The sequence below is a fragment of the Phoca vitulina genome, unplaced genomic scaffold, assembly GCF_004348235.1.
Source record: "Phoca vitulina isolate PV1807 unplaced genomic scaffold, GSC_HSeal_1.0 scaffold1, whole genome shotgun sequence".
Classification (NCBI taxonomy): domain Eukaryota; kingdom Metazoa; phylum Chordata; class Mammalia; order Carnivora; family Phocidae; genus Phoca; species Phoca vitulina.
The window spans coordinates 20843826-20856726 of record NW_022589704.1 but is presented as its reverse complement, the minus strand read 5'-3'; positions in this window follow the sequence as shown (position 1 = coordinate 20856726).

Sequence of the window (12901 nt, the reverse complement as noted above, 5' to 3'; positions counted from 1 at the left end):
ATTTATAAGCTCTGGTGTGAAGGGGAAGCTTTCTGAATACTTACGAAGATGCTTGGTGTAGGGCTGATGGGTTGGAATCAGGGTGGATACCTTGGGTTTGGTCAGATAATTCATGCATTAATTTACAAGGTGCACATGGATAAGACTAGAGAACCCAGTTGAAGGAATGGATTAATGTCAGACCATTCTGTGATTGTCTTATCTGGGCCACACACACCCTGGTGGCAGGGGGTGGGGGAAATGGGGGTGGGTGGGGGATGGCTTGCCCTTGAAGCAGATGGATCCTCCCTGTTGTCAGTCGTCCTGGCAAGACTTTAATCAGTTGTTTGCTCTAAGACTATAAGGAGAAGGGACTTCCATTGGGAAGAAAAAAAGCGTATCTGTTTTCCTCAGGGTACCCCTTCAGCTGGTGCCTCAAGGCCAAGAACAGCCCCAGGATATTTCTGGTGTGAGTACACGTTCAGGCAGGACAGCTGCCCTTTGTCAATGGAGGCCCACAAGGGGCCAAGCAAGGAAACAGATTTAAAGGATGAGCCTGATATGGGGCAAGAGTTTTTGACCATTCTCAGTTTTCACAATTTCCTTTCATTAATCCCGGACTTAGAGAAAGTTCTTAAGATACATAATGTGGTTTCAGTGATGCTGTCGAAGCTGAGGGAAGCAGCTAGCACCTGTCTGGGACCCAGCAGCAGAGCAGTGGCTGGAGAAGTAGAAACAGTGGCAGCCGCAGGGCCCCTGTACCCAGTAGGAATGTCATGGAAGTCAGTGGCTGAAGCAGTGGCTCATGGACTTGCTCCTGAACAATGGGTAAGGCAGGATTCTGGGAAGCCCTCAGAATGGTCTGAGAAGGCTAGGGTCTCAGCTCAGGCCACTGTAATTTGAGGAACTTTCTTTTGTAGTCTCAAACACATCCTGAGGGGCCCTGCATTTTGTTAGGCTCTAGGAATATAGGGATGAACTGGACATGATCCCTCCCCTGAAGGCCCTTCCTGCCTAAGTGACTTTACCACATCCCTCCAGGTGTCTGGAAACAGAGGACCCTGGGTAGGAAAAGGCACTCTGAATCCCGGGCCACAGAGGGAGCACACCACTCGATTCCCTTTGCATTGTCCACGTTGCCAGGCCCGTGGCTTGATTTTAGGAACCACCGGTTTGTAAGATCTGGAAAAAAGGTTGGGGAATATCTGATTCAACCCTCTGATTTTGCAGACTTAGGAACATCTATATGGTAGGATCCGGTGGGGAGGAGGATCTGATAGGATCTGGTGTCCAGATCTGTCCCTTAGCAAAGGGGAACTTTCTGCAAGTTGATATCAGAGCCTCACCCTGGAAATGAGGTTAGCCCTGTGGCCAAGCATGCAGGCTCACACAGAAGGATTCAAATCCTAGTTCCAGCTCTTTGACCATAGGCACATTATTGAAACTCTTGAAGCCTCATTGCCTCGTCTATAAAATGGGGACAATAACGGCAGCTACTCACAGGGTGAGTCCACTGGGGAATAAATGAAAAAAAATCTGTGTCAAGAACTTAGCACTGTGTATGGTACATTAAAAATGCTCCACGGATTTTAATTATTTAAGAAAAGCTTTTTTCTCAAAATATGCTCGAGTTGGGATTGATTAGCCCTTTTTTTCTGCCTCAGAGTACATGTCACCTATAAACCTTGCTACTTTTGATATCATCAGTCATTACCAATGGATGAAAATACCCTTGCTGAAGCTCTTGATTCTCATTTCCCTGCAACTCTAGTGCTTTTTCCTGCATCTCACAGCCTCTGTAACACTACTGCTGGTAAGAGGTAATGTTCCGGTTATCTACTCTTGCATAACAAACTACCCTACAATGTAGTGGCTTAAAACAGAAACCCTCTATGTTCTATCTCATGGGTTTATGGGTCCAGAACTTGGGCAGGGTTTGGCTGGGTGGTTCTTTTGCTCCATTTAGTGTTGACAGAGGTTATTTGGTGATAATGAGTTTGCCCTGGTGCAAATGGCTAGAATTCTGGGCTCAGCTGGAATGGTCAAGTGCTTACACATAAACTCTCCAGCAAGGTGGCTTTTAAGGTAGTCAGACTTCTTACATGGAGACTGGGGATTTTATAAGCCAGTGCAACAAGGGTATAACCTTGCGTCAGAATTCCCAGGACATTAGTTCTACCATATTCTATTGGTCAATCAAGTCACTAAAGCCAGATTCAAGAGAAGAAGAATTAGACTCCACTTCTCAGAGATAAGAGTAATGAAGGATTTGCAGCCATATTCAATCTACCAGAGGTAATGAGAGCATACAGATCAACACTGTTAATGTAAAAATAGAAACCACTAGAAGGAAAAAAAAAAAAAGAAATATACATGATTGTCTGCCCTCCCCCCACGACCATGGATAGGGAAACTAAGCATAAGAGGATTGAAAGAAACCAGTGACGCAAATTTTGATAGCGTTCAACCTTTTGTATTTCAAAAGCGTTATAAACAAGACTGAAAATAAAACTCAAGTCATTAAAAAAAAATTGCTACAACATAGAATAGGCTAATGTTTCTAAGGTAGAAAATTAATACAAATAAATAAGAACAAATAAAGTCAATAGAAAAGTAGGGAAAGTAAATAAACAGAAAATTTCCCCAAATAAGAAATGCACATGATCAATAAATACGCGGAAACACTTCAATCTCAGTCCAAAAAATAGATTAAAACCATTATAAGATATTTTATAATCTTGTTGACTTTGGCTGACCAGAAGTACTCATCTGGATACTGGCTAAGATGATGGGGAGACAGACATTCTCAACAAACTTCCTGGAAATAAAATATATCAAAAGCTTTTAAAATGTCATATTCTTTGAACCACTAATTCTGTTTCCAGCAATTTATCCAAAGGAAATAATTATCGGTGTGCACAAAGACTTAGAGACAAAGATATTCACTGCAGTATTGTACAGACTAACAAAAAATGGGAAGAAATCTAACAATAAGAGTTTGCTTAAATAAATTATGATATGTTTGTATAGTGTAATACAATGCCACCATTGAAAACAAGGTAAAATATGCTACTGACAGGAGGACATTTTCAAAATCCATTGTTAAAGGAAAAACATGCAGTATTATCCCATTTTTGCAAGAAAAAGATATATATTTACATAGAAAACAACTTTGGTACCAGATAAATGTCATTGCTTCCACTACAGCCACTTGAAGGTACAAATCTACTCTTTCCATATGATGGTCATGGGTTGAACTGTGTTTCCTCAAAAGATATCAAAATCCTAGCATCAAGTATCTGTGAATGTGACCTTATTTGGAAATAGAATCTTTGTAGATGACCAAGTTAAGTTGAAGTCATTAAGGTGGATCCTAATCCACTATGACTGTGTCCTTATGGAAAGGGGAAAGTTGGATACAAACACATACCCACAAGGGGAGTGCCATGAGAGAATGAAGTGGAGATTGTGGTGATACAGCAGAAGCCAAGGAATGCCAAAGATCCCAGCAAACCAGGAGACATTAGGGAAGAGGCATGGTACAAATCCTCCATGCAAGCCCCCAGAAGGAACCGACCCTACTGTAATCTTGATCTTGGACTTCGGGCCTGCAGAACTAAGAGACTAGGAATTTCTGTTGATTACACCCCTAGCATATGGTACTTTGTTATGACTGCCTTCGCAAACTAATACAGATTTGTGACCCAGTCTACTGGATGAAGTTTCCTGGCCTAAGCTGGCGGTCTTCCTGGATTTGGAATTAGGACAATGAAAGATGGAGCCAGTGAGATTGAGAAATCATTGAGGCCCCAGAACAGGCATGAGGACCACATGTGAACTAATAAGTGAGCAAAGAAGAGTGGTCTTCGGAGACAGGAGATTGAAGCAGGTGGACAGATGAAGCAGAGATGCCCTGGGAGGGAGGTCGTCAGGCCCCTCGGAGGCAGAGAGGGCAACTTTGGTGTCTGTTGGAGTTTAGTTCCCTTGAGGCCCAGAGACACTTTGTGCCCTGTAGATTTCTCTGGAGTCCATGGCCACCTTTGATCAATATTCCTGTGTTGGGGCCAGCTGAAGTGGATTTCCACTGCTTACAACTCAGAGAGCATGGAAGAGAACAGTCAGCATGGATCCATAATGTCAGAAATGTCAGCACTGGGTATTTCCAGATGATGGTTCTTATTTCATTCTGAAGGCTTATTATAGTTTCTAATTTTTCTATGAGGAACCCATATAATATGTTTCATTTTTAAATTAACTAGATTAAATCATTTATTCATTCACTTAATATAGTTACTGAAAAGCTTCTAGACCCTAAGGATGCAATGAACAAACCCACAAAAATCCTTATCCTTATGGAGCTAAAGATAAGGAAGATGGAGAAGTAAAATATAAATGGTGATAAGGGTTATGGAAAAAATAACGCAGGGGAGAGGGAGGGCATTGCCAGGTGAGAGAAAGACTTTTAATTTTAAATAAAGTGATCAGGGAAGGTTTCACTGAGAAGGTGAGTTTTTGAACCAAACCTTGAAAGAGGTGAGAGAACAGGTCACTGAGTGTCTGCAAAGTGCCTGAGGTAGCCGCATGCCAGGAGGCTGCTCAGCACAGAGACCTCTTCAGACTGGTCTCCCGCCCCCTCAACCCCAGGGAGTGACCCAAGACAGACAAGGTGACAGCCTCAGTGTCTTCTCTGACCCGGCCTAAGAAGTCCCATTCCACACCCAGTATTTGCAATACGGTACTGGTGACACAGATCAGCCCTATTTAATAAGGGAGGGGACTCAAACAAGAATGTGAATACCAAGCAGCCCTTTTGGAGGCTGGCTACCACAGCTATTCTCTTTAAATGATCATTTCGAATATACGCAAAGACAGATGATTTGCCAAGTTCAACCCAATACCCTTTACAGGGGTTATCTAAACATAACTAAATTGAAGAAGCTAGTAATTCTCCAAGTTCTAACTTCCAAGGGACCTAATCTATGGTATTTGATCTTCAATCTGCTAATCTCCTCCTGATTGTCATTTGTCCCCAGAATGAAAGAATCTTTAACAGACATCAACGTTAAGCTGGCTTGAGCACAAAGAAATGGAATTTGGGGGAAGGATATGACTTTTCACGAGGAGTCGCTTTTAATGTAATTCATCTCCCACACCCAAGACTCCTCATCTCTCAGTTCAAAATGCCAAGTTCCTGGGAAAGGGGATCTGATGGGCTTGAACTGGGTCAAGTGGGCCCCACCCCCACCTGGACCAATCACCTGTTGGGCTGGAGGGGTGGAGGCAAGTGATACAAGGTCCCCAACTGAGGGCTTAGCTTGGTGTTGTATGGAGGAAGTTCCCAGAGAAGCGTGACACCCCAAGAAATATTTTCTATAAAGCTCATAGACATACTGTACTCCGATGGTCACTATTGAGATTTTAACCCAGGAGTGATTTGCTTTTTTGTATTATTGCATGCACATTTGTCAGTATTCTGACATGAAATTATTTCATTTTTCAATATTTCAATATTCAATTTCATATTTCATTATTCAATAATGAGTAATTATTTCATTATTATACTGAGCAAAATGAACAGCAATTCTTTCATCCTAGTATCCAGTTCAAAAGTTTCTTGATTATCTCAAGGTGTTCTTTTTACATTTAAAACGTCTCTGTTTTCGTTCCATTTTTTTTTACCTTTTATTTACCTTGATTCACATTTTGCGTTTAATTAGTTTGACTCACACTCTAATTTTTAGTCTAGCTCAGAGGGCACTTTGGAAGAGTGTGGCATGTTTGGGGCTGGCTCAGTCCTGGGTAGGGGTCTCGCTCCTGGCACGGAGGGGATGGGCGCAGATAGGTGGCTACACAGGCGCAGCCTGAACTTCTGCAATCTGTGAGACAATCCTGCGCGTGCCGGACCCCACGCTCCACACCACTTCCCCATGTCCCACCAACACGTTTATAGAGTTGGAAATTTATAATCATCCGATCTTTATTTTTTTTATTTTTTTTAAGATTTTATTTATTTATTTGACAGAAAGAGTCAGCGAGAGAGGGAACACAAGCAGGGGGAGTGGGAGAGGGAGAAGCAGGCTTCCCGTTGAGCAGGGAGCCCGATGCGGGGCTCGATCCCAGGACCCCGGGATCATGACCTGAGCCGAAAGCAGACGCTTAACCCACTGAGCCACCCAGGAGCCCCTCATCTGATCTTTAAAATGTGATGTTTTACATGTGAACGGAAGGACTTTTTAAAATGGTTTTTCATATATGCTCGGCATACACTAAGAATGGGACTGCTAGGCAAATTATAGAAAGATTGGGCTTCACTGGGCTCAGTGCTTTCCCAGGAGTTGTCCAGCGTTTTGCAAAGTCACATCACTGGCGGCCATGCTGCTTGTGGTAACTGAGTCTCCAAACACGCACACCTGCGTTAGCCTCCATTCATAGCTGTCCCACTGCGGTGATTTTACCTTTCATGTCTGTTTCATCGTCTTCCGGTGCTGGCCTCTCTGTTAGTGTCTGTCAGCTCCTCGTTATGCCCAAGCCAGACACAGAAGTCTCCAGCTTCATTTCCCTTAGGGTAACGTCCTGACATCCAGGTTTGGAGGGGGTCTGGACAAGAGGTGAGCATGCATTTCCCGAGCTCCCTGACATTCACTCAGGGGGCCAAGGAATGCCCCTGTGGGTCACAACAGAAGGGGCTTACGTGGGAAGAAACACTTTGTTGTCGCCCTCTTGCCCCCCTGCCACCACCACAGCTGCCCCCCATCATCACCGCCCACCTTCAGAACAAAACTCTTACTGCACTGGCTCTAGAGTCAACTTACGTCTCCCTAGGTGCCTCCACCCTGCCGGTCAGTGGGCCACGCATCTCACGAGCATCGACACAGGCATTATTATCCCCATTTTACAGGTGAGGAAACAGACCCAGTTTCCACAGTGCGGGAAAAGACCCCGAGAAATCCTCCGAGAACCCTCACCGCTTTCAGGAAGGGCTGGGTGGTCTTTTCCAAGTTCAGGCAGAGACAGGCTTTCTCTCTGTTCATTCCCTCTGTCCCTTCTTATGCCCGTGCAGGCTTGGAGGAAAAGAGGGGCCGGGAGGAGTTCTGGCCAGATGGCAGGGTAATAAATGTCTGATTTAATAATCTGCTGCTCTCCTCTTAATTAAAAGGCTTTTCCCTAAATGACTTGCTGATCACCCAAGAGCATACACAGCTTGGGTGAGGTCTGGGGGCCAGAGGAAATTTAGACTGAGAGGAGGAGGACCTGGAGAAAGAGGTGCCAGATGGGCTGAAGAAACCCACCCTACACATGCCGGGGACCAGCTTCGGGGCCTCCCTTCCTCGTCAGGTCTCAAACATACTCCATCTAATCACAGAGCCGTGAGGAACGGATTCTTCTTTGGGGTCTGGACTGTCCTGGAAGCTGACTTAGCCGTAGGGTTTTTGAATCTCTAGGGTCAAGTATTTTATCTAACACACACCTCGGCACTCAGGTTCCCCAAAGCCCTATCTGGCCTTGGGGGGTGGGGGGATGACCCACGGACCATTTTGCGTACGTAGTGTTCCTTACACCCTTGCTACCCAGGGCAGCGGCAGGAGGAGTGTTGGGGGTGCCCATCGTTCCAGGCACTGTGAAGATCTGCAGTTGCAATCAGTTAAACGCACTGTTTAATAAACCCCCTATTTCATCTGTGCAATTATTCTGTGTAAGTCCCGGTGACTAAAATCTGCTTTACAGCAATTATCATTCAGCAGCATGCTTTCAAAGCCTCATATGGAATTAGAACATGGTATTGATAAAGTGTTAGCTAAAGATTTAGACTTTGAGTTTGTTCATGAGGGATTGGATTAGTTAATATTGATACTACCCTCCCCCGAACTTAAACTGTAGTGGAGAGACTGAGATGTCAAATTAAATCAAAGCCCACATAACACCCCCAACCAAGGGACTCCTGGCCCTCCCTTACTGCTTCAGATTTGTTCAAAGGACCCCCAAAGATTATGTCTGTCATTCCAGAAACTAGCCTGTCACACTGAAACTCTTTTAAACATATTTCATTTAATTAACCACATTTTCCTCAGCATTTGTAATTTTGTCAGATTGGATCATCCTTGTAGCTAGCATCTTTTCCCCTTTATCTTTGCAGGTCAAACCCCTACTTATTCTTTGAAGGCCAGTTCAGATAGCACTGCACCCACTTAGCCTTGTTGGTCCTGCCCTGGCTCTGTGGCCCCCAGGTGCTCTGTATTTTAATTAGTAACAATGGAATAATAACTTACCTCCATTGATCATTTACTATGTTCCAGGCAATGGGCTAAGGGCTTTACATTATCTGATTTAACAGGGACAGGAAGTCTCCGGGATAGGTACAGTGATTTCACAGAGGAGGAAATGGAATTACAAAGAAATTAACTCACTTCAAAGCAATGCAACAAGCAAATGCACACCTGGGCGTATAGCCTGTTACCACTTGTATAAAAGGAAGGAGGGATAAATATGTTTTTACTTAAATGTGCACAAAATATACCCAGAAAAATATGCAAGAAACTGCTGACATTGGTTGCTGGTTGGGAAGGGAATGGGGTGGTTAAGAGACGGGGATGGGGGCAGAGGCAGAGTCACGTTTTGGAGGCACCGAAGCGCATACAATCTGGGGGGGCAAGGGAAGCTTTTAAAGAAAAAATAATGCAAGATCGTGAATACAGAATTAGGTGCAGGCCCTCAGAAGGGGCTTATGCAAACGAGGGTCCCTGAAGCCAAAGCTTCTATAGCTTCACGTTAAATCTGCCTCCAGCCAGCAGAAAACATTCCCTGTATGGACTTTTGCATGTGTCTGGAGTTTGAATCCTGTAACTGTATTGCCTATCCAAAAAGTATATAGTTACTTTAATTAATATTTTAAAATGCCATCTCTCCAACTGACAGCGTGAAATGGGCCTTTTAAATTTTTCAAAAAGCAAATAACTGTTTCATTTATTTACGAGCAGAGAAGGATATACTTGCAGCAAGCTGGAGGGGGCGCTGAGAAGGAGTTCTGGAGCTGTCTGTGGAATGCAAGCCGGGTAGCAGAAGACAGGGATTTACTTTCATGGTTTAGAAGTAGAGGCTTGTGCCGGAAGTCTAAAAGCCTTGAGTGTGTAACATACTTGCTGTACAAGTCGGGTTAAGAAGAGAGTCTCTGATCTTTCAGAAGCTGACAAGGGAAAAATAAAATAAAAACTAGAATAATATTGAACTGATGGCTGAGAGAGAACTGATTTCCCGAAAACAAGTGCTGGAGGACCAGCGTGAATGGACTAGATGCTAATGCTCTTTCCCAAATGGATCTGATGGCCCCGTGGTTTTCTATTACTGCATCCAGAAGTAGCAGGTCCTTACCGTAAACTACCTAGAAAGCACTCATCCTCTTGACCACTCAATTAGGATAATTCACCTTCATGATGAATGGCACTGCTCCTTCTCTCTGATTCAGTGTGTGCGGACCCCCATCGAGTGCAAATATAGATGGTTCTGTTTGCAGCAGAGAGCCAACCCTGCGTCCTCACCACCCTGATGCCCAAACTTGCAGCACTGCACATTCCATCCATGTGGAAGGAAAGGGTAGCAAGCCCCTCGGGTCAACAGAACATAATATAGCTAGCAGTTCCTTCCATTTATCTTTCTCCTGCGGACAGAACAAATCTGAACTCACAGAGAATTTGGAGTGGTTACACAGGAGAGTCTTCTGACAGTAAGAACTGAAATACTGGGATAAAGGAAGGCTTTCCCCCCAATCCATAGGAACTCCACACTTTGGGTGGTTATTTAGATGCCCTCTTGGTTACTGTGGAGACAGGTTGCAGCCACCAAGGCCTCTCAAATTTTCCCCTACTCTCCTCAACAGTCGCATAACCTTTTATTTTGCGATGTTTTATTTGGGTCAGGAGTGGGTCTCCTTTCTTTTTCTATTGAAACAGAGGAGAACAGATATGACCATGTAAGTAAAACAAACAAATGAGAGTCGGGGGAACCTAAGGGAAAGGAGTATAAAGTGTTTCACTTATACTTTCTGAGAACTGAAAACCGGGAAGCAATTCAACACATACACCAAACTACTGAAAATAAGCTTTTCTTCCACGCTGTGGGCAGACTGGATACGGAGTGAGAGGAGCAGAAATAAAAAGAGAAGAATAAGAAGTAAATAAATGTAACATAAAATGAAAAAGAAAGACATAGGAAGAGACAAACATACACCGGGAGAAGCAAGATATAAAAAGAGACCCAGATAGAGGGACTGGTGCCCAGAGGGACAGGTAACCGTGACAGGGCTGACCAGCTTTCGTGGACTCTTACTCGCCCCCTTGTGGCCTTCAGGGATATTGCACCAAGCCAATGACAATCCAACCTTAAATTTCCACCTCTGTAGAAACAAATGGGGTGTCATCACATGAGCAATTTCCCATGGGAATGGGAAATTGAGTAGAGTACTGAGCAAAGTCGTGGCTGTCTCCTCCTTGTAGGACCCACGGAGGAGCATAGTGAATGAGGAGTAGGAAGTAGGACATCTCAGCAGGTGCTTACCTCAGTGTTACTTGTATCCTTGAAGAAGCTACTTAGCTCTTCTTTGCCCCCATTTTCCATGAATAATAATGAAAAAATGTAACTGTTCCAATTCCCGCAAGGAAGCTGCAGAAAAAAACAACAGTCCCTAAGAGAGTTCCATCTTTACCCTGATTTTCTAAGCCAATTTCACGTCTCTTGCTGCCAGTGGGAGGTGAGCCATGGAGCCCTGAGTGTGGGTGTGTGCTAGCCTCAGACATTCAGGCTCCTCGAGAAGGAGAGATGGTGCTGGAGTCTCCCTCCAGGCAGCTTTCCAAAATGAGCATCCAGCCAGGCCAGCCTCATCTCTCCCCTGGACTCCTGCCATGCCTTCCTCCAGGGCACGCTCCGCTCAGAGGCAGCAGCAATCTTCTCAAGGCACACATCGGATCACACCATTGCAGCGTGAATCCTTCAGTGGCTTCCTACTGCTATCAGAACAAAATCCAAACTTCTCAGCCTGGCCTGCAGGACCCTGAAGTTATCTGTCCTACTTGCTTCTCCAGCCCTCTACGCTCACACTGTCCTGCAGCCACCCTGGCCTTCATTCTGCTCTGCAAACATACCCAGCTCTCTCTTGTCTGGGTGCAGTGGTGCTGCCTTTGCCTCTGGTTCAGAGCCTTCCTTGCCCCAATATCTGCAGAGCAGCTCCTGTCCTCCTTCAGGTCTCAAGGTTAATGCCTGCCCCCAACCACCAGGAGACCTTTTTGAACCACTTTGAAATGGTTGCCTCTTTAGTCTCTAATTAAACCCTCTGTTTAGGTCCTTCAGGCCCTTATCATCTTATTTTTTTTCTTTTCTTTTCTTTCCTTCTCTTCTCTTCTCTTTTTCTTTTCTTTTCTTTTCTTTTCTTTTTTTTCTTTCTTTTCTTGTCTGCCTCCCCAAATAGACTGTAAGCTTTATGGAGAAAGGGTGACATATTCGGGTTCTTATTTACTGTTGGCAACCCCAGTGCCTTTGCACTGTATGTGGCCCCTAGTAGGCCCTTGAATTGTTCTTAAATGAATATATGAATGGATGGATAAAGTGGAATTTGGGATTTTGGAGGAATGGAAAAAGTGAAATTTTACAGGTCTAAGAAAACTGGATGAGGGTGTTGAGGGGGATGCTTTTGGCAAAGGATATACAAAGCCATCCTGGGCAGAAAATGTGCCAGATTTGAGAGAGAAGCTTGTGAAGTAATCACAGACACCAAGACCAAACAGTTAGAGAAATTAAGATGCTTAGAGAATACTCATACCAAAATATGGAATGCACAGCCTAGAAATAATCCCAGAGTTTATGTCTTTATCATACATTTAAAGTTTTGGGGGAGAGGAGAGCTAGGGAAAGGCAGACCCACGAGGGGGAAAAACTGAACTGTCAGACTCAGAGCAATTAAGTCCATCAGAACGGAACAACCGCTAAGGAAGGTGAATTTCTTGGCTTATAAACCTTCACATTGCTCCTCTGTGCTTTGGATATGTAAATGTCTTTGCCGACTGGCAGCACGGGAGGAGGGAACAGCCTCCTTATCCACCCAAAGTCTTGCATCTGCTCCACAATCTTATCACAGCACTCTAGGTGTAATTAACTTGAGCGATGACATGCCCTTGAGGAGGCTGTCAAAAGCTCTCTCCCCAAAGAGCTGTCAAGCCCTCTTTGGGGGATCAGAAACAGAGGGAAGTGGGAAGCCCATCACCTATATCACTAGCATGTAAGCTCCAGGGAGAGGGACTTTAATCTGTTGTAGGTTCCCACACATACTATCAGGCAAGGGCAAGCATGCAACAGCTATGTAATTAGTGTCTGGAAAGAGCTCCACACTGGGACTGAGGTTCCCCTTTCTCTCCTGGTCTCTGCCTGGTCTGTGACATCATGCAAGCTAACTTCTCTGGGTGCAATTTTACAACACACAAAGGCTGACCTGACCTCTTTTCCTCCCTTAGGAAACTCCACAGGCTCTGAAGTCCCTTCTAGCTTTAAAATTTGACATATCAATATATCTGTAAGTCATCTATGTATCAATGTATATTTGTTTGCAGCTCAGCTAAGCCTAACTGATAACACGAGTGGACTATTTTTATGGTTGTCAGATAAAATATAAGACACCCACTTAAATCTGAATTTCAGATAAACAATAAATACTTTTTTAGTATAAGGAGTCCCGTGCAATATTTGAGACAGATATTTAGGACCTTGGCTAAATCTGACAATTTTAACTATTTGTCTTCTATCCTCCAGACTTTGTAAACTTTTGGAGAGACAGTAATAGATCTTACTCATCTTTGGAATCCCTTACAATTGTGTCTGCCAGATTTTTGGATTTCAGAGATGAAACATGATTGGATTTTCTTTCAGGGGTAAACAGTTTTTA